The 27365-nt window shown below is 39.9% G+C and overlaps 1 protein-coding gene and 1 long non-coding RNA gene across 20 annotated transcripts in view; one reads left to right on the top strand and one right to left on the bottom strand.

Moving 5' to 3' along the window:
- The window catches only part of MYT1L (myelin transcription factor 1 like), a 316920-nt gene that overhangs the window by 148624 nt on the left and 140931 nt on the right, over window positions 1–27365 (bottom strand). The window lies entirely within an intron of this gene.
- On the top strand, window positions 1424–6474 carry LOC137470344 (uncharacterized). Its single transcript, XR_010997010.1, has 3 exons — window positions 1424–1612; window positions 3422–3551; window positions 6323–6474. It is a non-coding gene; the product is annotated as an uncharacterized lncRNA (long non-coding RNA).

Genomic DNA, 27365 nt, shown 5'->3' with positions numbered 1-27365 from the left:
AGACCTACAACTACACTGGCACTCCCAGGCACAAGCTGCACATATTGTAACACAGCAATCGCTTCTGCGCTTTATTCCTCCAGCTTTTCAGGTTTCCATGGAAATGAGTGGGAATCCCAACACAAGGGAAAAATAACTAGGCTATCCAACTCACACCATGGTGCTGGATGTCTGAACAGCTGATACATGAGGCAGTCATCCCAGGAACAAAAATACAAAGAATACAATACTACACACAACACTGGAGCCAAAAATCAGCCACAACTGCACCTCAAAAGAGCACATATAAACTACTGCTGTAGTTGATACAAAAAAACTTTGCAAGAATAAGGTTTTATACAATTTTGAAGCTGCCCAGGATACAAATACAGGTACTGTATAATGTTCTGAAACTAATTAATTGAGCAAGTCATAGCTATTTAAAGCAGAGCCTGATTTTTCTACTATTGACTTCACTACACAGATGGTGAATTAAAAAAAAAAAAAAAAAAGAAAAAAAAAGTGTGTTTTTAAAATTCTATTAATACTAATATCCAAAGACCTATTGACTGCTCAGCAAGCTTTCTTTCACAAATGACAGACCATTTGTAGAGAACTTACAGTGTAGCAACACCATGCCTCTATTTGGATGTTGAGGATTCCTGCCAATTCTTTTGCCTTTTCATATGAAAAGTACAGGGTCATGTGGTTCTTCCTTATTTGCTATTATATCTAAGATTCATGTAATTCTAGATATGGACACATAAATGCTTTTTGCTAATGAACTGTTGAAAACAGAACCAGCATAGTCCTTAAACTTCCTCAGATAAGGGGAGAAATACCAAAAAACTTTAGCCAGTTTGAGTAAGGCTCTCTTACTTGGCAACAAATCTTTGATATTGTATTTGCTGATTTCACTGCAATTGTATCAGGCTCACTGCTGGGCTTGGCACACTCTTTTTTTCTGATCAGAGAGACACAATGTTTAAGGTGTTTGAAAAGTGTTTGGACTACTTTTCAAGGGGAAGTCTTGGAGTATACAGAACAATGTGCTAAGCCCAGCAGAGAGACTGCAAAGAGCGGTATCTCCTGCTCCTTATTAAGTTTGTCAGCCACATGGCAGGAAACAGCAAATTATTAGATCCTTTCCAAATGATATAGTCTATTAAGAAGCAAACAAAAACTTTCAGATTAAGAGAAGAGAAAGAAAAAGAGATGGTGATTAAAGAATTGCCAAAAAGAGGACAAGCCTCCCCCATTACATTCTCTTTGAGGAAGGATACAAGAAGTATCTAATGTCAATAGCAATTGATCACAGGGCCTAGAAAAGTATCTAACTTCTCTATCAAAAGATGAACAAAGCATAGCCTGAGCTGTAGGCTGGTGCACCAAACTTTTGGAGACACAGCCTCCTCTGGGGAACAAAGCAGAACTGTGCCTCAGTATCACTGCATTTGCACAGTCATTCATCCAGGTGTACATTTTCTTCCTATAGGTCATAAGAGAACAAAGCAATTCCAAGTAACCATTGTCAACAATATTTTCTAAGAACTTAAAAAACAGGCTAAACATATTATCTTCTCAAAGTGTTTCAGTTACTGCTAAGCCATTCTCAAGCAAGAATCAACAAGAGGTAGCAAGTTAGCTTACTTGTGTCTGTATGAAATGTGGTTACCAATTTGCACATTCACATGAAACACATTATTCAGTGTGTCATACTGAATCATACTGAACTTTGAGCATCTTCTGACCAATAGTGGTGCCTTGCTAACATTTTACTTGAGAATGGATTAATGATTTACTGATGGTTCAGTCAAACCTATTAAACTTTGTTTAACTTTGGGGCTTGTCATAACTGCACATGATCAGGACACAGCACCTCTGAAACTAGAAAAGACTGGGACAGGAAGGTCAGGATCTTTTCCTGAATAATTAGCAGTAAAACAGGTTTAAGAAGCCCATTTCCTTATCTAACTTCTCATTTCTATGCCTGTAAGGCATTTTGAAAAATAGCAATTTATGTTGCTAGGCTGTAAACCCAGTCACTGAAACTATTCCTCTTTTGGTGGATTTGGTTTTCAGATAAGCACCACTTACCTCTATTACCATAACTAAGGGGATGACAAACGGGAGCACAGGGGCAGAAATAAGTAGCCAGGAACAGCTATGCACAAATACTCCCTTAAATTGCTTCAGTGCTGAAAAACAATGTCACGTCTTACCTGAGGGGCACAAGTATATTTTAGAGATGGAGAACGTTTCTTTCCACACAGTTAGGCTGACATAAATATAAAGTTGCTGAATTAGAAGTGGTTTACCTTGAAGTTGCCACTGAAGAATAACAAAATGAAATTGAGAGAGTCTCTCAGCCCTCATACATATAGATGTCCTGGGAAATAGTTACATACTTGCAGCTACATGCTGCTATAAAAGAGCATCTGCAATTCCCACCTAAGGTTCACCAGGTTTGCCACATTCTGGTGCTCCTTTATCCACAACAATTTCCCAAAACTAAGTGCTCACCAGCACCCTTAATTATCTGGATTAAAGGCTAAACATGGTCTAATTCTATCCTGAAATGATTAGAGAGCTGGAATATCTCTCCTATTATATCTCTTTCCAAGCTGAGAGAGTTGGGGTGGTTGGGCCTGGAGAAGAAAAAGCTTCAGGGTGGCCTTCCAGTACCTAAAGGGGGCCTACAAGAAAGACTGAGACATGAGAGAAATGAACTAAATTTCTCCAGACTTAAAGCACAGAATGTAAGACAAAATCATTTCAGAGCAGAGAAGGGACTGAAAGGAGCGGAAGGGGTGATGTCTTGTTTCATGGTGGCAGCAGGTGATATCACTGCTGTGGCTATTCTGGACTTTTGTGCCACGGCTGTTTGTCCTTAGTTCAATAGCAGACAAAATTTATTCATTTTAAGATACATCTGTGCACTCACGGGCTAAGGGTGATGTGGAATTTTCCTGTGAAAAAGCAATGAGCCATGCAGAAGGCAGGCACATTTTCATTGCATCTCCAGCTTTCTTGGAAATATACTTCTGAAAATTCCCTTAAATATTCAAGCTATGCTTTGATGAAAAGCTAAACATGCTTTGTTTTTCTCATTTTATAAATAAGATTAATAATAAGTTTTTATATCTGTCTTCACCTATCACATGCCTATAACCTTTCTATTCTACAATAAATGATGATGATAAAGAACAGCAAATGGAGCCTCCAAGAGTAATGATGTCAGATTAATTAGACACTAGTAGCTGAAGTATTAATTATTGTCTTCAACATTTTTAGTATATTTCTTTGTAAAATCTACATGAAAAAACCATTTTCTGTTAGTCAAAATATGCTCAATGAACAGTCATTCACACATTCCAATACATGTTATTTTTAAGTGTTGCTTTACTATGATTATCTAAAAACATCACATTTTTTTCTACAGACTGGATAAGGGATGGCCACACAGTAATTCTGAGCTCATTTCCTGTGAATTTCTAAACAGACTAGAAGTACCCATAGAGTACACAGGCCAGTGAAACTGCAGACAAAATGCCTTAAGGTACAAGAGGAAGGTGAGAATAGGTTGGGGGACAGGGAGAATAGAAGAAATTCAAGGGTTTCAATGCATGATGAGGGGAATTATGGAGTATGTGACTCTCATAGCATGAACATATATACACATTTTATGTTAATTTGATTGGGGTTTTGATGAGTCCATGCATGAAGGTTTGCCTAAACTCTAGCATTTACACTTAGGCTCTGGCTTTTTGCCCTGCTCTCTGGCTCCCTTGCAACGCAGCCGGTGTCACCTGCTTCTGCAGGCAATCAGCCCAAACTATTTTCTCTCTTCATTTTCACCTCTCTCACAGCAGAGGAACAGGTGGGAGGTCAGTGCTGTGACTCTACCCCTCATGCCCTCAGTGCTTATCACCTTTCCTCTCGTGTCTTTAGCAAAAGAAATTAAACGTAAACCAGATGAAAAGACAAAGGTGATGGAGTTATGGCAAGAAATAAATGGCGTGAAATGTCAAAATGCTCAGTAGCCACCTTCTCCAGAGGTACACAAGTAGAGCCAGGCACAGTCAATGATGCAACTGAAGAAAGGGTCTAGTACCAGTAGCTAGAAGGACCAGCCTATGTACTTGGCAAGGAGAAGATATAAGCGGAAGTGGGATGAAAGGCCTCTCAGGCAGATAAGAAAGGCAGTACTAAGCATAGGAGGCTGACAGATTATGGCAGATAGATATGGCTGAGAGGTAAGAATACAAGGGAACATTGTTAGAAACATTTTTTAAGGATGTCTTTCCCTCTAGTGGAAGAGAATAAAATGTGCGTGAAGACAAGCATATGCCCACACTGTGCAATAAATCGCTGCAAGAAGTCCCCAACTCCCTCCTCCCAGACAGCATCAGATGAGCCAGCTTTGGCACAAAAGGTGGTACAGTAATCACAGGCACTTTAGGGCAGTCAGACTAACAGTAATCAAAGGAAGGGGTAATTAGCCTTTGCTCAGTCATGCTAACACAGTTATGATCTTTCTGGGTCATGAGATGCACACCATTGCAGCATCATGACACACTGGCACACCGCATAGGTCTAGTGTGTCTGTTCTACAAGAACAGGGCACATGCACACAACCATTTCCTTCTCCTGTCCAATACAGTTACAGGGAAACTGCAAATTCTGTGCACATGATATCCAAGGTACAAGGGAAGAAACAGAAGTGAATTCAAATAGTCCAGCACTAAGTTGTAAAAAGACAAATCCCTTCCACTAATTTTGCTACAGCTGTCCTTGCTGATCAGTAGATACACATTGGCTCAGCTATCATCAGGCATTTTGTGTCACAAATGGCAAAGAAAACAACAAGTATGGTACAGCAGATTGCAGAGGCAGAGATAGCTGCTTAGCTCACCTCTTAGCATGGTCACTCTGAGATCAGTGAAATGATTTCTTCCTGAGCTCCAACCTGCCTAAACAATAAGAGACCCACAAAGCCCCCAGAGGAAGATTTTTCAGTGGTGACTGTGTGACTGCCTCCAAAATTGGTCTCTGTAACACGAACAGCAAAATTTCACACAGCAATAGTGCTGTGGCTGTGCTCCAGTTGAAGCAATAGAATGTTTCATAAGCCAGCAGAAGTGAAAAACAGCCATGGTCTGTCCCAGTATCAAGTGCATACTGGGACTGTGAAACCACAAAGGTGAGCTGATTCAGCACTAGACCTTTGTCTATGAGGTTAGGTATGCAATGACTACAGGCTCTAGGCAGAATTCCACAGTAATTCAATACAGCTGGATGTATTTAAGGTTAGAACAGAGGAGAAATTCCATGCAGTTAAAAAAAGAGCTCATTGTGTCAGTGTTATACTGAATACAGGGGAATTAACACCAAGTAAATATTGCTTTAATGAAATGCTTACAATTAAAATTAATGTGTTATGCAAGAGAGATGTTATTGGACTAACATATAAGATTACCTTTCTCTGGATGATTGATGATGCCCTATTGGATAATATAAAATGGAATTTAATAATGGTTGATTTCAGGTGCAATGAACTGTGCATGAAAAAGCAATAGATGATGTGTCAATGTATAGCTACATATATGAAATGCAGAATATCCAAATTTGAATATCAGGGAAAATTTTTATTTTCTTTATTCTATAAACACTTCTAGAATAGATAACTGATCCATCTAAAATTGTACTACTCTTTAGCAAACATCAGATGCTTCAGAGAAAGGAACTGCTTCACCCCAAACACTCCTAGCAATGCAATAATTTCTACACCTCATAGTGATAATTTAACTGGGTCCTGCATTGTATCTTCTAACTCCTACAATTGGCTATGTACCTACTAATGAAAAAAATATTCAAACAGCAAGATCTAAAAGGTCTTTCCAAAGTATATGTAACAATAAAAGAAGGAAGTCAAGCATCACTTCTCTTCACATCTTTTTCTCCCATTCAGTAACTTGTTCTGCAATTTCTGTATCACAGTAAAATAAAAACAAAATAGTTTTATTGCACAGTTAAATTAAGCCATTTCAAAGAAAAATTAAATGTAACAAATACACTAAAAGAATACCTGTATCAACTTCTGTGTACTGCAATGAGTTGCAAAAATATTATACCAGTCACATTTTACGTTCTAATAAGCTTCTCTTGCAAACATGGCATGTCTTGGCTCTTTAACAGGCCAATCTTTTACTGGCTTAGAAAGAAGGAAGGTGTCAATCCAGACACAGACTTTCTTTCTTTCAAAGCATTGGTCAGCAGATGGTAGAAAAAGCAATTCAGATCCTCAAAAGGACCTGATGTTCTTGTTTTCTCTCTATTTTAGGATGCAAGTCCTGTTATCACTGAACAGAATGACACTTGCAGCAGGTACAGCTGACACATGGAAATATGTTGGATCAGTCTCACTAATAGGATCTATGCATTTGCTAGAAAAATCAAACAAATATGGACCATTTGGACAGGCAGGTTCAGAACCTTACTCACAGTCAATTTTCTGTGTGAACATTTGCAAGGAAAGATACCAGATGGCTTAGGCGTGTATTACACTGACATGTACATAAATGTGCATGGGTATATATGAAATAGGAAGAGCTGTGACCAAATTAGGGCACTAAATTACATATGTGTAGGACAGGGCAGTGACAAAGGAAAGAAACTCTGAAAGATAGAGAGAAAGAATGGTAATGCTGAATAAAATATGCATTATACATTAGCTTTTCTTTAAGGCAGCTAGGCTCCCCACATACATATACTAAGTTGGGGATTTATGTGACAAGTTCAGTTTAACACTGTGAAAATTATGTGTTAAAATGCTCCATACATTGATTGGAACACTCTCTTCATCGATCACAGGTGCTGATATTAAAATTTCTGGTGGGAGTTTCATAACTGATGAATTGCTTCACTGGGATTCACTTTGCCCACCCAGCCAAAGCAAAAGTGCTATAGCAGCAGTCACCAGCACAGAAGGCTGGTTAGAAAGAAAAGTGACAGCGTCAGAATTGAGAAATGAGCAGCACCCATGCATGGATGTATTGGTAGCAAAACAGTAGAAAGAGAAGGAATGAGCACTTCCTGATAGAACAAAATGTAAGTCATTTTAAAATATGCATTTAAACCGACAGACAGATCCCAGCCTTCCTCCCACAAGCATCCTGAGGTCTCTGTATCCACCAAAATCTTAAAGGAATCCTTAAAAGGAAGATTTTTTTTTTATCTTCAAGAATGGAAATAAGGTATATTTTGAAATAACACCTTATTGAGAAAGGCCAGAGCAAAAGAGCACACCTGCTTGGTACTAAGAATCTCCTACATAAGTGTACTGGGTCCAGATAGGACAGAATTCATTTTCATCATAGTGGCTCATATGGAGTTTAGATTTTTGATGAAAATGATACTGGTGACAAACAAATATTCCAGATTTTGCTGAGTAGTGTCACCGCAGCATCAAGGCTTCCTTGGTTTCTCAGTCTGCCACAACAGGTTAGGAGGCAGATGACCCAACTAACCAAAGACATGTTCCACAACATGTCACATCATGCTCAGCAACAGCAGGGAAAAGCGGGTTTAGGAAGTAACACATCTCTTGTTTGGGAACAGGGTGGGCATCAGGCTACCTGTGGGAGGTAGTGACTGATTGTCTTTCCGTCACTTTTGTTTCCCTTCTCTCTTTGACTTCTCCTTTACTTAATATTTTATTTCTTGATCCCAAGTTTTCTTGCTTTTGGTCTTCCTTCCCTCTTTTCCCATCCAACTGGGAGGAAACTGAGTAAACATTTGGTGTGGTGCTTAGCTGTCCACTGGTGCTGACCCACAATAATTAAGAAAATGACCAAGAACGGGTATTCTGCATCTTGAAAGGGTTTTGTTTGCTTCTTATAGTTTAACCTAGTAGCTTCAAAGGAGATTAAGATAAATTATTAAAAAACCCACCACATAATGTGGAACCAGAATATCCAAGAAAATGGCTGTTGAGCCTTACATTTGCCTAGGTTTTTGCCCAAATTCTAGAGGAGATATCTAAACAGACTTGGTAGTGCTTTCACTGTTAGCTACTAGAAGGTATTTGAAGTAAAATTCCAGTATTTTGATATTTCACCTTCTGTTCCCATTTCATTAGCTTCAAGTTATATTTCTCTGTTACCTTTGTATAGGAACTGATTTGTTTGTCTCTGGAGCTCCTTGATGTGCCATTTCGGAAACAGCCTGTCTCACTGCCCACTACTCCTTGCCTGCAGGTAGGTTCACTACTCTTGAGACACGACCTGTTAGCTCAGTTTGGCTACTCATTGGTAAGTCTTTGCTGCTTTCAAGCCCCAACCATGCTTATTATGACTGCAACTACTTCAAAGAGCTCCTGACTCCTTTCTAAGAAGTCTGAGTGAAATTCAACTCTGATGCATTTTCCTAGAGTCATTCTGTAATACAGCAGGAACTAAGTTGATTCAGCCTAACTTTTCACACCTATTAGCTTTCTGGCACACTGATGAGCCATTGAGCATGGTCTAATTTTGGCCAACCACACTACATAAGATCTGAGTCTTCATGGCTTCAAGCAAGTGTGTCTCTTCCCTTACTGATGAATTTTTTAGTTTTCTTGAACAATTTGTATGACCAGCTTCTTCTAAATTGAAGGCTTTTATTCTACTGTTTAACTGATGAGAAATCTCAAGAGTTATTGCTGTGAAGAGCAGTGAAAGTGAAATTTCATGGGCCTTATTTCCTTATGAAACTAATTTAAAATATTAAGTATTGGAAATTAAGAGTTAAACAGAGACAGGAAAGAGGGCAAATTTAAAACTGCATCCTACTTTAAACTGCATGACATGCCATCCCCTAAGACATATGACCTTTAATTTCTGTCTTTTTCTCCACTCTTCGCCTCCTTTTTTCAATGATCTCATTTTATAGGATTTGAATGAACTCAAATCAAAGCAAAAATGCTTCCAAGTAAAAGTCGCAGTGAAGGTTCAAGCTTAAGATCTAGGTTTTGTGTTGCTTCTAATAACTTTTTGATCCAGTCCTCAAACTCTTTGAATACAATAATCTCCACCTATGAATTATAAGAAGTAAACTTCTGAACTGATTGTAATTTTGTAATTCTTGCTTATTATTCACAAATATAATGAGTTACAGTATCTGGCCATATGCTTTCAGAGGTGTGCTGAATGTAAATGAAGTATTTTTTTCACAAAATATAACAAGGAAGTGTATTACCAATCATCACAAAATCATAGAACTTCACTGGAAAGACACACTAGTTTGAGTGTGTTTGTGTGGGTTATCACGGGAAAGGGCCAATGAAGAACAGATTACTCAGAATTGGCACAGTACTTCTGCTGAAGAATGCAGAGCAGTGCGACACACTGAACAGAACACAGGGATTCAGACAGTGCAAGTTCTGGTCTTATTTTTGCAGATGAGTTCTTGGGTTGCTATTGAAAAATGACATAATTTTTATATGCCTCAGTTTCCCCATAAATAAAACATCTAACTTACAGCTTTTAGTATGAAACACATTAATACATTCATTACTGTAAAGTTTCATAAAACATACTTTCTCAGGACATATCTCGAGCCATCAGACAAGCTTTGTAAAAAGATTCTTCATTGGTCATCAAAGCATGGACAGATAAAATTTGTGTTACTATGATGATGCTAAAAAGCTTGTATCTTGCCTACTACCCATTCAAACACCATTTCACATGCAAAAAGGAAATCCTGTAGGACACTTCCCTAGATAGTTTTTGAAGATCTCTTTCTTTGCTTTTCTCTGGAGATGACATTTAGTTTTGTGTGTCTACATGACCCTTCACATTTTTAAAATACTTTAAAACATTTACCATGCTCATTTTCAGGTGTCTTATACTCTGGAAAAAGTTTCTATTCGGTACCACCGTAGTAAATCATACCAAAGCAAATTAGTTTTATTGTGAGCACCCAAACCAGCTGGGGTGCATAATCTACCTGGTCAAACTGTGCCCAGCTGGAAATCAGGAGTGCCCAGGCTCTAGCAGAAAGTTTTCTGCTGATGCTCATACTTTAGTGCCCATGAAATGTAATAGTAACTTGACAGACAAATCTTTCAAGTCCCAGCTACTAAACTCGGTATGTAAGGTCCTACTGCATACCCTTCCTTGCAGAGGCCATTTTTTACCATTTATTACAAACTGTCTTAAATGGACTCTAAAGACCTGCCATGACAACTGCAGGCCTTTATCATATATGCTTGAGATGACAACTTCCTGGGTAGAATACTAAAAGACAATAAGCAGTTGAAGATCTATAGAGAGAGTAAGGTCATTTACTGCAACAGTGCCATGGATTTGTAAAGGGGCCAGGGTGGCTGTGGGACAGTAATGACATTTTAGAAGTAAACCAGCTGCATTTATGTGCCCTAAACCCAGAAATTATTTACTCTAGTAAGTGTCCTCACTTAACAGTGCTGAATATTTGTCATTGCCCCTTGACTTCACCTGGACTGTATCTTCCATTGAAACAATGCTACTCATTCAATGATCCAGAAGCTCTGTTGACAAAGTTAGCGCAAAGATGCAGTATTAAAAAGCACTCACTTTATTCAGCCAGCTAAAGACTTGATAAGCAGGAGATGCAATTAAAAAAAAAAATCTAATTTGACTAGTGGACCCATTAGCATCAGCACAGATAATTTAGCTTATTAAATAGTCTGGTTCGTCCCAGACTTAAAATTTGTGTCAGTAAGAGTAAGTCTGTATATAAGCAAGTCACATTTTAACAAATCAAATAGCACTGCAACTAAAAGCAGTATCTTTATTTTTTTTTCAGTATGGAAAAATGGGGTCAGATGAGGAAAGTCCAATTGCCATCTTCCAGCATAATATCTGACTTGCCAAAGAGAGATTTTAAGAAAATTGGTCTCAATGGATTATAAATTTTCTAATGCATTTCCTGTCCTCTTGTACTTGTCATCTGAGACAGGTATAAAAGACCACCAACAAGTATTTTAGGTTTTCATCATGCTATATTTCTCTTGTTTGAAAAGACCAGATAAAAACATATTTTAATTTAGAAAAGCAAAGAGGTAGAATCAGCGGTAGATCAGCCTGGAGAGATTATCCCAATTGATCAAATTGATCCCAACTGATCCCATGCTATATGGCATAATTCTCAGCAATAAAAGCTGGGTGAAAGATAGAAGAAGGAGGAACATTCAGAGTTACAGTGTTTGTCTTTCCAAGTATCTGTCACACTTGATGGAGTCTTGCTTTCCTGGATATAGCTGAAGACCTGCCTGTCCATGGAAAGTGATGAATGGAAGTCTTATTTTGCTTAGCTTTTGATATTTCAAGTTTGCATCCATCTTCTCCATAATAAAAGCCAAATATTTTCATTCTTTCACAAAACAGAATTTGCCTTACTGGAAACAAACAGTACTACTCATGAAGATATGTTTGAGATGGCCTGACAATATGATCATGGCTCAGTGAATGTTATCCTAAGTGACCTGTGTCACAGCTATACTGCTGCTCTCCCATCAGCCACAGTGTGGAAAGAGGTCAGATAAAACAGACCAAGAGGAAAATTGCATCACTTTTGTCCAGACTACTTAGCCTTAATGAAAAGGCAAACAGTAGTTCTTGATGCCAAGTTCATCTATCTTGCTGAGGTGTATAATTACAGTCTGGAGTTTCTGACTAGGAACCAAGGACAGCAGCTGTTCCGTCCATGCTCTTTGTAAGCACCCAGCAGAGCTGTAAGGTGTCCAATCCAAAGCTCAGCTGGGAGTGTGCTTTCTCCACCCTGTCCCACCGAGGAAGGGTTTGCATGGGTCTTATTACTAACAGGTCTACGATAAGGTAAGATCACATAATTAGTATAGGCACTGATTGCTTGATACTCTGCATCAGGGATCAAATAGGAGGGGATGCAAAATAGGATGGGATGCAAAATAGGAGGCTCCCTATTCCATGTGTTACATATAGTGCCCAGTAAGGACACTCATAAGAATGTCCCAAATAGGAATGGATCCCACTGAGATATACATTTACTGTTAAGTGATTCATCTCAGAAGCAATCAAGTCTTTCCAGAGGTTTTAGTAGCAAAACCATGCACAGTACAATTAAGCCCTATCTTCCAGGAAAACATAAGTATAAAATAACAGAGCAGCTAGCAAAACAAGATTGAGGCTTGGTCTACTGTTCTCAAGAAAAAGAGTCTACTTATCTGCCTCCAAACTTCTGGAAAAATTCTAGATCAAGAGGAAATAGTAAGATTCTTATTTATTAGAATTTGCAGTACTTTTTTCCAACCAACAGTTCAGACATACTCTACTATGCAAACTCATTGATTTAATATGATAAAGTATATCTAGGTCATCAGCATATGTATTTTTGTTACTAACACTGACTGCAAATACAATCTTTGCTGCTGTCTGGATACTTGATAAAAATTCTCTGCTCAGACGAATCTCACAGGGGCATTTTTTAGTCTTTCATGGATCTCATCAGTTAGACATGTTAAATAGAGTCAATCTTACTGTACTCAATTATATTTTTTCCTTTATATGTTTGCATTGAAAGTACTACCTCTTCTGCGAGGTAAAGAAAATTTCATGTGCATGAGAAAATATTGATGACAGTATTATATGCTTCAGTGCTTCGATTTCTCCTTGTGTCAGAAGTGAAAATCCCATTTATATTTGTTACTTTTTAGGTGCATTTAAGTTATATATAAATATCTATCACTGCATACATTAATGTCCATTTAATTATTAATTTTTCATTCATTATATAACAACACAGTTTGTGAAGCCAATATATATCTGAACTGATTCTTCCAACTTCTGTATTTCTGTATACACAGCTGAAGTACAAAAATGACCTCTGTATACAGATAGCATGAAGCACAGCAACTTATACAGTCACTGCTGAAAAGAAAAAACATGTTAAAATAAAAGGGCCTACCAGTTCCAGAATTTGCTTACGAAGTTGCCAGAAGGAGACTTGTGACCCTTGGGTAATGTCAAGTATAGGCTGGGAATTGATAATTTATATTTATTTTAAATTACAAAGATATTTCTTTGCTCTTTTTGTTGGCCTTGACTGTTCTGACTGTAAATATTATTATTAACTACATAACAGATAATAAACTGATATATTTCAATACCATGTACTCAATTTCTTTATTAAGGCAAATTCTCTTTACTATATTGGCATAACTACAACTATGGATTTATACCCATACAGGTATAATTGTGTAACTGTCTTCATTAAGAACAACGTTTTTTTTCTGTACCCAAGGCTCTCACTTCTTATAGTTCTGTTTCACAGAGACAAGCGGTCTGGGATTGCTCTTTTTTTTTCTGGTTTGAATTAAATCTGTTTCATAGAAGTTTACAACTGCAATTTTTTTCTCTTCTGTATTCATGTAGCTATAGCTTTTGATTTTGACAAAGTTTCTACCAAGATACTTTCAGAAGTATCAGAAGTCTCCTCTGCATTCTTCCCTCATTCTTGCTTTAATTCCCTGGTATTGAGTAATGTTTTTGCATGTGCTCTTCAACCATCACTTTTCCCTCAAAGCTAGACTAAGCTGAAGCTTTATTAAAATGACAAGCTAAAAACAGTTATACTTTAATTCAGACAAAACAATATTTATATAAGATTTTCCATTTCTGAAAAACTTCTAGTGCTTATTTAGGCCTTCTTTAATCAACATCTTCTGGACTGCACTTTGAGATCTTGAGTTCATACTTGTTTAGCTGAATCCGTTCAGGAAGAATTACAAGACTACTTCTATATTAAGTTCTCTTTTATCTGTCTGAATTCAGATTTTAGGAATCTTTTTTTCTCTTCTCCCCGCATATCAGTGATACAAACAGCATTCCATAGCATCACCTTAACCGTTCCAGGAGTTTATCCTCCCACATCAACCAGAAGTATGAGTTGAATCAGTATTCCACAGTAGGACACAGAAGAACCTCTAAAGTATGATCTTCATAACATTTACCAGTGTTCTGGATATCAACATTACTTGCTTTTGTTTTGGGATCAGTAAGCCAAAACTCATCCATATTATTCTGTCCTCTAAATCAACACCTTTGAGGCATCACAGGATTATCACAACTGCAAGGCACAATGGAAGATATTGTCCAGACAAGGACACTGTTCCCTGGAGCAAAATGTATGAAAGTTCCTGAACTCTTGACTTCTCTGGGAGACACTGGTGGTGCACATAGACACAACCCAGTCCTGCAGAGCCTCCAAAAAATATCTTGAGGTATAAATATTCTCTTTTTAGTGGAAAGTAATATAACACTGATAATTCATCTGACAGAAATTTCTTGTACATATTTGCTTTGAAGAAAGTGATTCTTACAGAGATGACTTCAGAAAAATGCAGTTCTTACTTTTCCATCAGCTTTACTCATCTGCTACCTTCTACTCAGTTTGAGTAATTCTGACCACTGTTATCAAGATCAAGACAGGCACATGATGTTAGTATCAGGTAACAGTAAACTCGGTGAGACAGGATAATCCTCATAACAACCTGCCTATTCTGTATAGTGAAATTTGGCTGTGACATTCCACAGATTTGTACTTGAACAGATGTCTGAACCTCATTATGAGAAAACCTGGTAAGAGAAGAGGCAGATGACTCAGCAGTTCTTGACTTTGGACCCTTTGTTACCCATACAACATGTGGCCTTTGAAAGTTGGGAAAATGTATTATATCTTAAATACTAAAAGAGAAGTTTAAACAGCCTGCAGTTAATAAATTGTCTTCAGCCCCTAGCGTTCCAATACCAGGCAGTCTAAGCTGTGCATGAGTTGGCCATTTGACTGAGACCCTTTCAAGAAAATAAATTGTTGGGATTTTTTTTACCCTCTTGTCATTCAGAAGTTGAAGCCAAATTCAGCATTTTCTTATTTTTTCCCACCTCCTGTGGATGTACATCACTCCTATGCATTTACGCAGCAGGAAAAGGTGATGCCCTTCCGAGACAATGCTCTGCTTTGAACAGGGGCTATTAGGAGTGCCTAGGACAGCTCTTACTATTTAATTCACTACTAATTTCTACCATGGGCTGCAGATGGGGTGGTCCTATCTCCCAGCTGCTCAACTGAGATTACCAAATCTTTTCTGGTTTTTTTCAACATTTCTCTAGTTATGAAACTTGAAATAATGCACTGAACAGTTTAGATTTAATCCTTGTCCACAACTTTTCACACAGACTTAATGGTCATAGAAATAAATTGGGAATACAACCTATGGTGCCTGCAGTATCAACCAGTTCTAGCAGAACAGAAGAGCTAATAATGTCAGGAAAAGTTGAATTTCACACTGAATGCCTGACTTAAGAATAGAGGAAATTCGTCTCTGGTAGACACACCAAGGATAAATTTTGGCATTTCTGTCAGTATTAGTTAGCTTGCTGGTTCATAAGTACACAGGGATGTCATGTATAATGCCTTGAAGAGGTAGTGGAGTTAAAAGTAAGGTTGAATGTAGGAATTTAGCTGACAGAATGCTTCTGGTCCACGTTCTCGCTAGCTTTTTAAAAGGCTGAGCTACTAGAGATCCCAAATGAGCACAGAAGTTTTACCAAAATTAAAAAAAAAACCTTACACAGAAATATTTGTCAAAAAAAAAAAAACCCTTACAATTTCACATACTTAAAAACATAACAGTAACAGTCATTTTTACTGTATGAGATCCTCTTTTCAATTTCCTACCTACCTCCACTTTTCAATGTGTCCCAGATTTCCTCTCCCACCTTTCATGAGGTGATTTTTGTACCCATTGCCAGAGCTCATGATTTCACTCATCTGTTCCAAGGTTTCTGAGCTGCTGCTACCAGCAGGGAAGAAAATCATCATTTCTAGTTTTCCACTTTCCACAGTCCCTTGCTTTATTCCTACTAGCCATCTCCCTTTACACTGCACAGCACATGTTAACATCCTTTTCACCCCTCTCTTTTTGCATTAGGTATTGCAATGTTTTCTCCCAATAAGTTTTAACTCATTTTTCCTTCTTCTCAGTACCTACTTGCTTCCTTTAAAGGACACTTTTTATTCTAAGTCTTCCCATTTCTCCTGCCTTTACCTGATAAACACTCATTATTATCTAGTAGGCTACTGTTGGAATCCCCTTTGCAGCATGGAAGCTGCCTCATTCTTCATGACTGCTCCATAAAAATTAGTTTGCCGCCTCTTCTCTCTCATGATCCAGTTCTCAACAAAGTCAGAAGGAACACTTCTTCTGATGTTTAAAAGGGTGGTGGATAGTCTTACCTTTTTACATTTCAAATTCTAAATGCTCTCTCTTTTTTGATTGTTATCTCTTTAATTTAATCCCTGGTGACAGTAAAGATTACTATAATTAAACAGCATTTTTAAAAAATATGACTGACATTAAAAGTAAAACTAAATCTAAAATCAGCCTAATTTCCTGCCAGCTGTAATTTATATGGATTTTAAACTTTATCTCAAACATGTACCAGATGCACTCAAAAATGTAATTGTTTTCTGTTCACAAATAAATATTTTTAAAATGAATCTATTTACCTTAACACATTATACATCAATACTAGAATATGTGTTACCAATAAATGAACAAGGTTGATTATATTTCCAGTAATCATAATTATTTTGAGGCAATATTAAATTATTTTATTCCATAATTGGGGATTTACCATATGCCAGGTTTTCTTCTTACAAAACTTTGTGACAAAAAATGGAATTCCATTCACTTTTTAATGGCTGGAGTCTCTGTTTGGGGGCTTCCCCCAGAGAGTAATCTGGCAATCCATTCTAGTTCAGTAGCAAAAATAGGACAGCAATAAGAAAATGTCATAAATTTAATCCATTACTTGTGACGTATTGTAACAAGACATGAAATGGCAATTATCATGATAATCTGTACAACAATATGGTGGACTTAATCTTGTGACTGTTTTACACAGATGAAAAACACTGTAAGGCTCCAATCTGCAATTACCTACAAATCAGCTTTAATGGGACTGCTAAAGGGAAACATTTATTGTAGTAAATTAAGCATGTGTACATTTGCCAAAACTTGAGAAAGCTAGTAATAAGGATTAAAACACAGTAAAGAGAATTGATCTGCAAAGATTTCTATTTCTGTTTCCAAGTCTTGTACCAATTACAAGACAATAGCCCTTATTCAGCATCCATTAGTCCTATAGATTTCAGTGGAAGTTAGACACGTCAAGCTGTTCCAGCACTGGAGCACAAGACCTTTGCTGCTGAGTATCTGGATTCAGCTCTGCATGAATATATAACCATGCAAGGAAACTTAATCTTCTCAATCCCCTTGTCATCTCAAACCCTATTATAGGTCAAGACTTGCATAATTTAACAGGAGATGTGCATAACTAAGATTAATCATTCTAACCTGATCTTTCAAATGTGAAACATCCCAAGTCTCTATAAAACCGAGTTCTAAAATATAGTCTGAACAAGTCACGAGTTTCCAAATGAGTAATATTGGAAATAAGTATTTCAAAAGCAAGGGATCTAGGCCTAACTGAGGTATACAGCATATACTGGGGTAATCTGTGCCATTTTTCATTTAAAAATCAGTTGCTCATAATAACCTAATAATATCTACTTTTCCTAAATTTATGTGCCTCAAGGACATTTTAGCACAGTTCACTAACTTTAACAGACATAAAACTTCGCTCACAGATACTCATTATCTCTTATAAATAGACAACATGTAGACAACAAGCATTCAAGTAGGATAGAATAAAATAGTTTACTATTTTTCTCACTTTATTGACCTTCCCTTCCTTAACCAACCTGCTCATGTCTCGAGTCCAAGGACAGCAGTGAATTCTAAAACCAAAAGTTTTAAAATTATTTTTGAAAGAGAGCTTGCAAGTATGTCTTTCAGAAAACAAAAAAAAAAAAAAAAAAAAAAAACAAAAACAAAAAAAAACAGTGAGTATAACTGCTTTTCTCTGATTAGATATTTATACCTACTATGCTTACCACTATGACATTCAAGGATAGAACACAAAATTGTTCTACCCAGTAAAATCAGATAATCCCTATCAGAGAGATATATGCTTTATAAATGATTCCTGTGGGTTAGATCTCAATTTTCAATTGGTAATTAAACAGTTAACACCAGAGCAAGATCTAAAGAGGAGACACAGTACAGCAAAGGTAAAGGCTGTTAGGCTACATCTTTGAACTCTCTTAAGGACTCTGCAGTACTAGCATCACTCCAGAGCTTAATTTGATACCTTCTGAAAGCCTAATCATCTTCTGCAGGGAAGAAACCTCTGACCATCACACTGTTAAACTGCAATGCTCTTACTCTGCCTTTCTGTGTCTGATGCTTTTTTTTTTTTTTTTTTTTTTTTTTTTTTTTTTTTTTTGAGGGACATATGGGTTGTTTATTTGGCTCAGAAAAATAGATTAATATTAGATTTAATATTACAAACAATAAAACCATAGCTTGCATTTTTGCTGTTTGTAACATTTATATTAAATACTGTGGTGTTATATTTTAGTTGAATGGTATGCTCTGTCTCACCCCTGGAAAATGTCTGGTTTGTTCCAAGCCTGTGATCCTCCCCTGCAGTATCCTGTGTCTGTAATGCCATTGGCCCAATCTGTTCCACGCCCACTTTGAATCTCCCTGTTCAGCGTGCCGGGGGGACCCTCAGAAACCATGCTACCTCCCGGGGGTAGGACCCCCAATAAATCCTCATCTAATGAGCACTCTCAGAAGCCGTGTGGAGTCTCCTTGCCTGCCTGCTGCCACCAGCGAACTCACAGCCACGGGGGGCCCCCCTGGGGACACCCCCGGGAGGTCATCTCCCCAGAACGCGCGCTACAAATGGCGCCCAACTCCGGGCTCAAGGATCGATGACCCTGAGACCACCACTGCCCTGCTGGTACAGCGCAGAACCCTGCGGAGCATCGCTTCAGCACCGCAGGCGCAGCCCCTGCAGCCCCTGTCATCACCGTACGATCCCACCACCACCAGCTGGCGTGGGCCCGGGCCGCAACGCGGTGGGCCCCGGCACAGCGTGACCCCAGTGTGGGCGTGACCCCGGCGTGGCCCCGGCCCGCCGCGACCCCGCCGCTGCACGCGCGCACCCCGGCACCCAGAGAAGCCGCGTGGAGCGCACCCGGCCCCTGCCTGGCAGCGGCAGGGGAGCCCCTTCAGAGCGGGCTGACCGTGCGGAGCGCCGAGCCCAAGCAGCCGATGTCCTGGACCACAGCAGCGGCGAAAGCCCACCAGTTTCCATGAGTGAGCCACCAGACAAGCTGGGCACCGCACCCCCCAAAACTGCTTTCGTCAGTTCTGTGACCTCCTTCCTCAACTCTCTCCCTCCCTTGCTGCCCCTTTTCCATAACTACATCCCTAACCAGCCTTCCCCTAAACAAAACCCCTGGATTATCCAACATAGCCACGACCACGTGTCAGCCAAGATGGCTCCAGCCACGTGGCATGGCACCATCTTCTGCTTTCTCTTTCCCTAAATCCCTTTCTTCCTGCTTTTTCTCCCCCATGCTCTGCCCCTTCTCTGTCTCTCATGAACCAACCCCCCCTTCAGCTCCTAATTCCTAATTTCTACCTTCCAAATCCCACAGGGTGGGAGCTGGAATTGGGGAAGAAACTGAGAAACCAAAACCCACAGCTAAAATAATTTTGTGATACCAGTTTTAACAGCCTTGTATATTTAGTTGAATTGTAAATTGTACTTCATGATCTCCTTTTCCTGTTATTCCAAGAGCAGGATGATATCCTTGTCTGCAATCCATACTCCTTTTTTCCTTATTTTGGGTAGTTCACCAGGAGCAAACTGCTCGAGGGCGCAGGGTACCCCGAAAAGATTTTTCTTTCGCAGAGTCCCTGGCTCCCCGTAACCTCCCCAGTTCCCAATCCATATCCACTTGTTCTAGCTGAAAAGAGCTCGTCAGCTAGAACTTTTCTCCTAAAACCCTCTAACCTTTTTTATCATTCTTATCCTATACCTGTCTTCTCTCCATTTCCCTCCCGTCCCCATGAAGTAGTGTTTACAATTATGCTTTTCTAGTTTAAGTGTGTTCATATTGCAGATTGTCTGTCCTGTTTTCAGTTTTAGAAAGCAGGGGCCTGTCAGGTCACAAGGGTAGATCCAACCAGAAGCAGTTTTCAATTGTTTCTTGAAGAGCGAGTGTTCAGATAGTATTAGACTGCTGGACCAGAATTGCTTTTGGGTTTATGCTGTCCTCAGTAGGTTCTGAGGGTGACTGGTAACCTAAAATGGTGTCTGGGAAAGTATTTTATGATTTTTTTATAACCCCTACCTCCACGTTCCCATGGGCCCCGGAGATCCGGGTGGGAGGGAAGAGGAGGGACGGGGGAGCGGGAGTTGTCCCACGCGCCCTGCCTCCATCTTCCCATGGGCCCCGGAGATCCAGACGGGAGGGAAAATGAGGGAGGGGGGATGACTTAAAACCGGGGGTCTTCTGGGTTAAAGCGGTTGGAAGGTGAAAGCAGTGGTAAAGCTCAGATCCAAGGGTGAGGATCTAAGGCTACAAACCTGTGTGGAGTCTGGGGGGCTCCAGGTGATTAAGCAGTGGTAAAGCTCAGATCCAAGGGTGAGAATCTGAGGCCACAAACCTGTGTGGAGTCCAGGGGGCTCCAGGTGTTTTCCTGTCCCTGAGAGGGGGAACAGAAGTCGATGCCATAGCCTAATACTGGGGGTTGTGGTGGTCCAAAAAGCCAGTTGGAAAAGGTAAGACACCATTGGGCCAGTCATGCTGAAAAGGCCAACCCCAAAACTCTCATATGAGCTTAGTGCCAAAGGCTGAAGCCCTTAAAGTACTCACCCATGCTTTAAATTAGTTTAAAAATCTGCAATATTGACTCACATAAGCCGTTTATTACAATTAAATACTCATTTTATCTCTGTACTGTGGTAACATTACCTATCACCAAAGGCAAACAACAAATCAAATGGACTGTTTATAGTGTATTCAGTTTATCCTCACTGCAATTGTACTTATTTTATGCTGTAAAACTGTGTAATTACTGCTTCATTTTTAAATTCTTAATGATCATAATTCTCTTCATCTTTTTTCTAACAAAAAAGGGTGATTTGTGGTGTTATATTTTAGTGAAATGGTATGCTCTGTCTCACCCCTCGAAAATGTCTGGTTTATTCTAAGTCCATGATCCTCCCCTGCAGTATCCTGTGTCTGTAATGCCATTGGCCCAATCTGTTCCGCGCCCACTTTGAATCTCCCTGTTCAGTGTGCCGGGGGGACGGTTCTCTCTCTCTCTTAGCTGGCTCTCCTGGCTGGTGCTCCCCCAGCCCCTCTCTCCCCTTCCCCTTTCCCCCCTCACTCCCCTTTCCCCACCCTCTCCCTCAGAAACCATGCTGCCTCCCGGGTGTAGCAATAAACCCTCATCTAATGAGCACCCTCAGAAGCCGTGTGGAGTCTCCTTGCTGCCTGCTGCCACCAGCCAACTCACAGCCTAGGGGGACGCCCCTGGGAGGTCCCCATCCCCTCCCCCGCAACGTGCCGCTACAAAATACTTCATAATTTATATTGTTGTTATTAAATATTGCCAATATGCCAATAATAAGTCGCACAAAATAATAAGAGCACTGAACAAAAATACAAATAGCCCAGTGTGTCTACAGTAGTTCTGAAAGATGTACCCCTAAGACTGTGTCCCTAAGACATAAGTTAGTACAGTTTTCTCTGTGGGTTAGTTCATTTAACATGGTCTATTACATAGCTTTCAGTTATAAACACATGAATTACAGACTTTCACTGCTGATCAGCACCAAGAAAGAAGAAAATACATGAAATTAAGCAGAAAATATGTGAAGTGAGTGAAATTAAGTTGCTTTAGAAGGCCTTTTAATTAGCATTTAGCGACAAAGAATGAAAATAGCTTGAGTATACTTTTAATCGTGCACTAATACAAGGTCTAATGATGAAAGTATTTTTAAGTTTATCTTTTTCTTGTGACAGGAAGATGTTGACATTGTCTATTGCTTTGGAAGCATGAGTTTCCTTCCACAATGTTTTAGGCAGCAGTATGGAACAGACACACACAACAGAACAGAAGGTGCTACTGCCCTTACTACATTGTTTTGGTGGTACTGGGAAAACACATTCATTTGTTCTCACTGACTACAGAAATAAACACATGTATTGGTATAGAACTAAGAAGCTAAATTTAAAAAGAAATCTTACTTAGGGCAACAATACAGACTTCCCCTCATCTTATCCTGAATCACATGGAAGTATGCAATTGGACTTTAATGGTGAAATAAAGTACATGAATGTATAATCAATCCCAGGTTCACACCAGGGGTATTTTTTTATTTTTGTCTTTTAAAAAATACTTCAACATTATAATATCATAGTTCAGCTGTAAAATGTAGGTTATTTACAATGTTTTATAGCATTTATCAATATATTTTACAGAAAAGCAGACCTCAATTCTCAAGTTTTAGTGTGGAGAAAGTATTAGTCTTTTACCATAAAAACTTTTAAAGCTTATAAGAAAAAAAGTAGTGTGTATTTCTCAAACATCATGATTGATGTGCAAAACTTATGGCAAAAGAGATGCCTGGGCATCTCAGCACAAGGGAAGAAGACACCCACTGCTTTACAACTTTTGGGCTTCCCTTTTCACTTCAAACAATTGAGAATGCTTGTGTGGAGGCAGACTAGATAGCTACCTTCTGTACTAGTGTATTGATGAGGCTTTCTTTTTTCATGGTACAAGTGTTTTTACAAATTTGAGCTAAGATCTAAAAATTATGGGTTCTTTCATGGTACAAAGTTTTTTTTATAACTTTGCCATACCCCAATTACAATAATTTTTCTTGTTTCTGACTCATATATCCATCTAGGAGACCTCCTTGGCTAAATCAGCATGAGGACAGCTTCCCAGATGGGAATATTTCACATGTGTCTATGTTTCAGGCTTTTTTAGGGCATCTGAAGACTAGGAATGAGGTAACACTCACAGTGGTATCTGTCCTCTAAGCTCTCTTGTATCCTTCAGAAAGATCTTTGTAGCACCTGGGACATGTCCCCCTTGAATTTTGCACATCCAAAGTCCTGTATCACTAGTGAACCCTACATAAAGAGACACATCTGCTGGCAATTGGATACTTATACTGTGAAGGGAAGAAGAAGCAGAGGCCTCACTGAAGCCTAGGTAGGCACAGTCATATCATCACCAAAGTTGGGGTCACTGTCTCTGAACAGCACTGGTCATTTATGATCTGTGTTACAAGTTCACAACATCCTTTAAGTTAGTCATTAACTGGAATATGAAAGACCAACTTCCTATCTTTACATCAAATTAGTAGTGACACTAAAGAGATGACACATGTACCTCCAGACCCTGTCCCAGCAGAGATCAAGGACTCCTTACCCTCCGGAAGATGGCCTGTGGAGCCAACACACTGGGCAGGTGAAACCCAGTGGTGGTGACAGGACAAGGTCTGCCAGCTGTGTCCACAAGACAGGTTCAAACCAGTCTCCCACACCACACTCCTGGAGAAGCTGGCTTCTCATGGCTTGGGCAGGTGCACTCTTTGCTGGGTTCAGAACTGGACAGATGGCTGGGCCCAGAGAGTGGTGGTGAATGCTGTGACATCCAGTTGGTGGCCAGTCACTGGTGGTGTCCCCCAGTGATCAGTGTTGGGCCCTGTCCTGTTTAATATCTTTATTGATGATTGGGATGAGGAGATTGAGTCTATCATCAGAAAATTCACAGGAAGAAAGATGGGTTGGAGTGTTGATCCGCTGGAAGGCAGTAAAGCTCTGGACAGCCTGGATTGATGGGCTGAGACCAAAGGCATGAGGTTCAACAAAACCAAGAGCCAGGTCCTGCACTTGGATCACATCAACTCTCTGCATCGCTGCAGGCTGGGAGTAGAGTGACTGGAAAGTGGCAAAAGGACCTGGATGCACTGGTCAACAGCAGCTGAACATGAGCCAGCAGCATGCTCAAGTGGCCAAGGTCAGTGGCATCCTGGCCTGTATCAGCAATAGTATGGCCAGCAGGACCAGGGCAGTGACTGTCCCACTGTACTCGGCACTGGTGAGGCCACATCTCAAGACCTGTGTCCAGTTCTGAGCAAATCCAGAGATGGGTGATGAAGATGGTGAAGGGTCTGGAACACAAGTATTATGAAGAGCAGCTGAGGGAGCTAGTATTGTTTAGCCTAGAGAAAAGAAGACTCAGGGATGACCTTGGCACTTTGTACAACTACCTAAAAGGAGCTTGTAGACAGGTGGAGGTTGATCTCTTCTCCCAGGCAACCAGCAGCAGGACACGAGGACACAGCCTTTAGCTGCAGCAGGGGAAGTTTAGGTTAGAGATTAGGAAGAAGTTTTTCATAGCAAGGGTGATTAGCTACTGGAATGGGCAGCCCAGAGAGGTGGTGGAGTCACTGTCGCTGGAGGTATTTAAGGTAAGATTGAATGTGGCACCTAGTGATATGGTCTAGTTGGCATGGTGATGTTCAGAGACAAGTTGGACTCAGTCTCAAGAGGTCTGTTCCAACTTAATTGATTCCATGATTCAGACAACACCAGAACCTATCCAGTTTACACTCTGTGTGTGCATTTACCCTCTGCCTCACTGTAGTCTTTGGAAGGCCCTCACCTAGTTATCGAAAAGTTTGAGTACAACTTCAATGGACATAGTCTCAGAAACAAAACTAATGCAATTCCAAAATGTAAGTACATCAGGGAAGTCATTCCTCTATATCCACATCTGATATCACAATACCTAACTTACTTACTTACTTAAAAGCTGAAAGGAAAACCTCTCTTACCATTCCTTCTAAATCTCTCCTCCTCCCAACAATTATATCCCACTTTTCTCCACTAACTGTCCTCCAAGCTTAATAAACTTCTCCAGACTGTATCACAAAAGGCAGGACAAGATCATCCAACCCATGCTGAATTGCCTTCATACATTAAGCTGTTCTTCTGTCCTGTACTCTCTCCTATCTGTCTGCAAGGGTTAGGACACACTTTACAGTGGAAATGGACAGATTCTCAGCCCATGCAACTGCTAAAACAGTAAGTTTTCTGAAACACAACTTAACTGTACCCTGGGCTCCTCTGCATGAAGGCTTATGCCAGCTCCACCATCTATATTCACACACATCTTTCCCTACCCATCTGTTCCTGTTTGGCCTTCCTCCAGTAATCATGCTAAAAGTATGGCTCCAAACCTGTGAAAGCAGTGAGCAGGCACCACTGCTGTGCTCACCACCTAGCACGGAGCAAGAGACAGTTGCCCCAAGCACCTGCCAACTCTGAGTGCCTTACTGGAGGATGTCATCCAGCCACACTCCAGCATTTCTCCTCCCTCCACATGCTCCCCAGCTCTGATGCCAGATGCCTCCGCTTTATCTTACAAATACACTCTCAGTCCAATCACTCTTTCAGTGTCATCTGAGGATGTTCTTTTACATATCAGAAGCTGACAGCTTGACCCAGAATGAGGGTGTACAGCGATGTATGGGTATTTGTCTTCTGGGCTGAGAGAAGGAAAGGATACATTTAAAAATAAAATGCCATTATATGCAGAAAATAGCCCTGCTGGTTTTGTTTTCAGATGTTTTAAAGAAAACAAATATTACTCACTGCCAGATACAAACAGAGATAGTGTTAACAAGTAGTAGTATTTTAAAACATAAAATTATGCAATAATTTCTTATTCAAGGGCTCTTGGGCAAATGCAGCAATGTGAGATCAGGGAAAGGCTTGTTAGTGGAGTATATCCCATCTTTGTCCCAATTTTGTCTTGCATAATCAACACCTAAAACCTGTATTTAGTTTATTTATTTTCCTGGAATAGCCTTGCCCCCAGTTCCTGAAACTGAAAAAACCCAAAAAGATTCACTAATGTTCTGCTCTTTCTCATTGTCCAAGTTGTGTTGCTTCTCACTGCCTGACATTTTAGTCTTTCCCAATAGTGCTGGAGTAGGCTTTTGGAACAAATACCAAGAAGTTTGTGTCAGCCAAGGCAGCTGGAGAAAAAAAGCTAGCTGAAAATCTAGCTGGGATCTAGTGGGTGTCTAGTAAGTGATGGTGGTCACAGGTTGGGAGGAGCAAATGGTCTGGTGTCTAGGCAGACTGCACTGGAAGTGGGTAACGGAAACCCAGGACCAGCAGCAGTGTCCTACTGCAGGCCCAGGACTGCAGTTTATCTGACACTGGAGGGAAGCGCCTGACTGCTCCTGCATGCTGTTCCTAGCCAAGCTGGTGTTACAGTACCTGTAAAAGAAGCTCTCTGTTTCTGCACACAGCAAGAGAACTTTCTGCTTTTCAATCTTCCAGTGGAGTGTGCAGTTATCCAGTGAAAGTCTCTCCCAGTATGGCATTTTGCCATCTACATGCTAGATGTCAGCCTCTTGGAGACTTCCTGGAATACTGAATGCTTCCCTGTCCAAACCAAAAGTTACCCTTCCCGACCTTGTGTGTTTCTATTAACTTCCTAATCCCAAATTAGTTGCTTCCCAACTGCCAGCCCTTCTGGACCAAGCAAACAGTTATTGCATACAGGAAGTTTTTTTGCATGAGTTTGATGGAGTTTTGGTACTGACAGTTCTCCAACCACGGAAGGACCCTACGTTCTCCAGGCACCGCATGTTCCAGGTTACCAGCTGCTGCAGTCACAGACTTGACACTGAAATACCACATCACTGTAAAGGACAGACATGAAGTTTTTGCCTAGACCATGGGATTTTTGAAGAAGGATACCATGCATGAAAATATCAAGTGTCATATGACAACACAGTAGCGCATGTCATGCCAAGTGGTGTTGTGTTGGGAATCTTGAGGGGCTTTTAAATTAAGTCAGCTGAAAGGTAAAACAGGGTACCGAGGAGTTGGTACCCAATATGTTGTGGAAAAATAGTAATAAAGTCAGAAAGTGTAAGAGGAAAACACAAATAACCAGATAGTGAGGAATTCTTGAAAAATGCTATTTCAGGAAGGGGTATGTACAATTCTATTATGTTCCTAGTCTTCCACAAATACAGATATGGGCAAGGATTGCAAAATCTTTGGCTAGGACTATGAATCAGAAAACATTTACCGTTGCTTAATAATACAATCCAAAACCAAAATAATTTGAGGTAAGAAACCAAATCTCTATCTGAATACCCCTAGAATTAGCTCATCATTGACTCTGATTCACACATGACAAAGTCTTAAAAAAGTACACAATGAAAAGTCCTAAACTTGTATGTGAAAGAGGAATCTCAGGAAGGCAAAGTAAGAGACTTCATAGAAATGAGACTAGCAAGAGGCTAAGAAGGACCTGATTACCTGATAAACGTAAATTCCTGTGGATGCGACAG

Source organism: Anomalospiza imberbis, chromosome 3, assembly GCF_031753505.1.
Source record: "Anomalospiza imberbis isolate Cuckoo-Finch-1a 21T00152 chromosome 3, ASM3175350v1, whole genome shotgun sequence".
Classification (NCBI taxonomy): domain Eukaryota; kingdom Metazoa; phylum Chordata; class Aves; order Passeriformes; family Viduidae; genus Anomalospiza; species Anomalospiza imberbis.
This window is presented reverse-complemented; position numbering and strand designations above follow the sequence as displayed.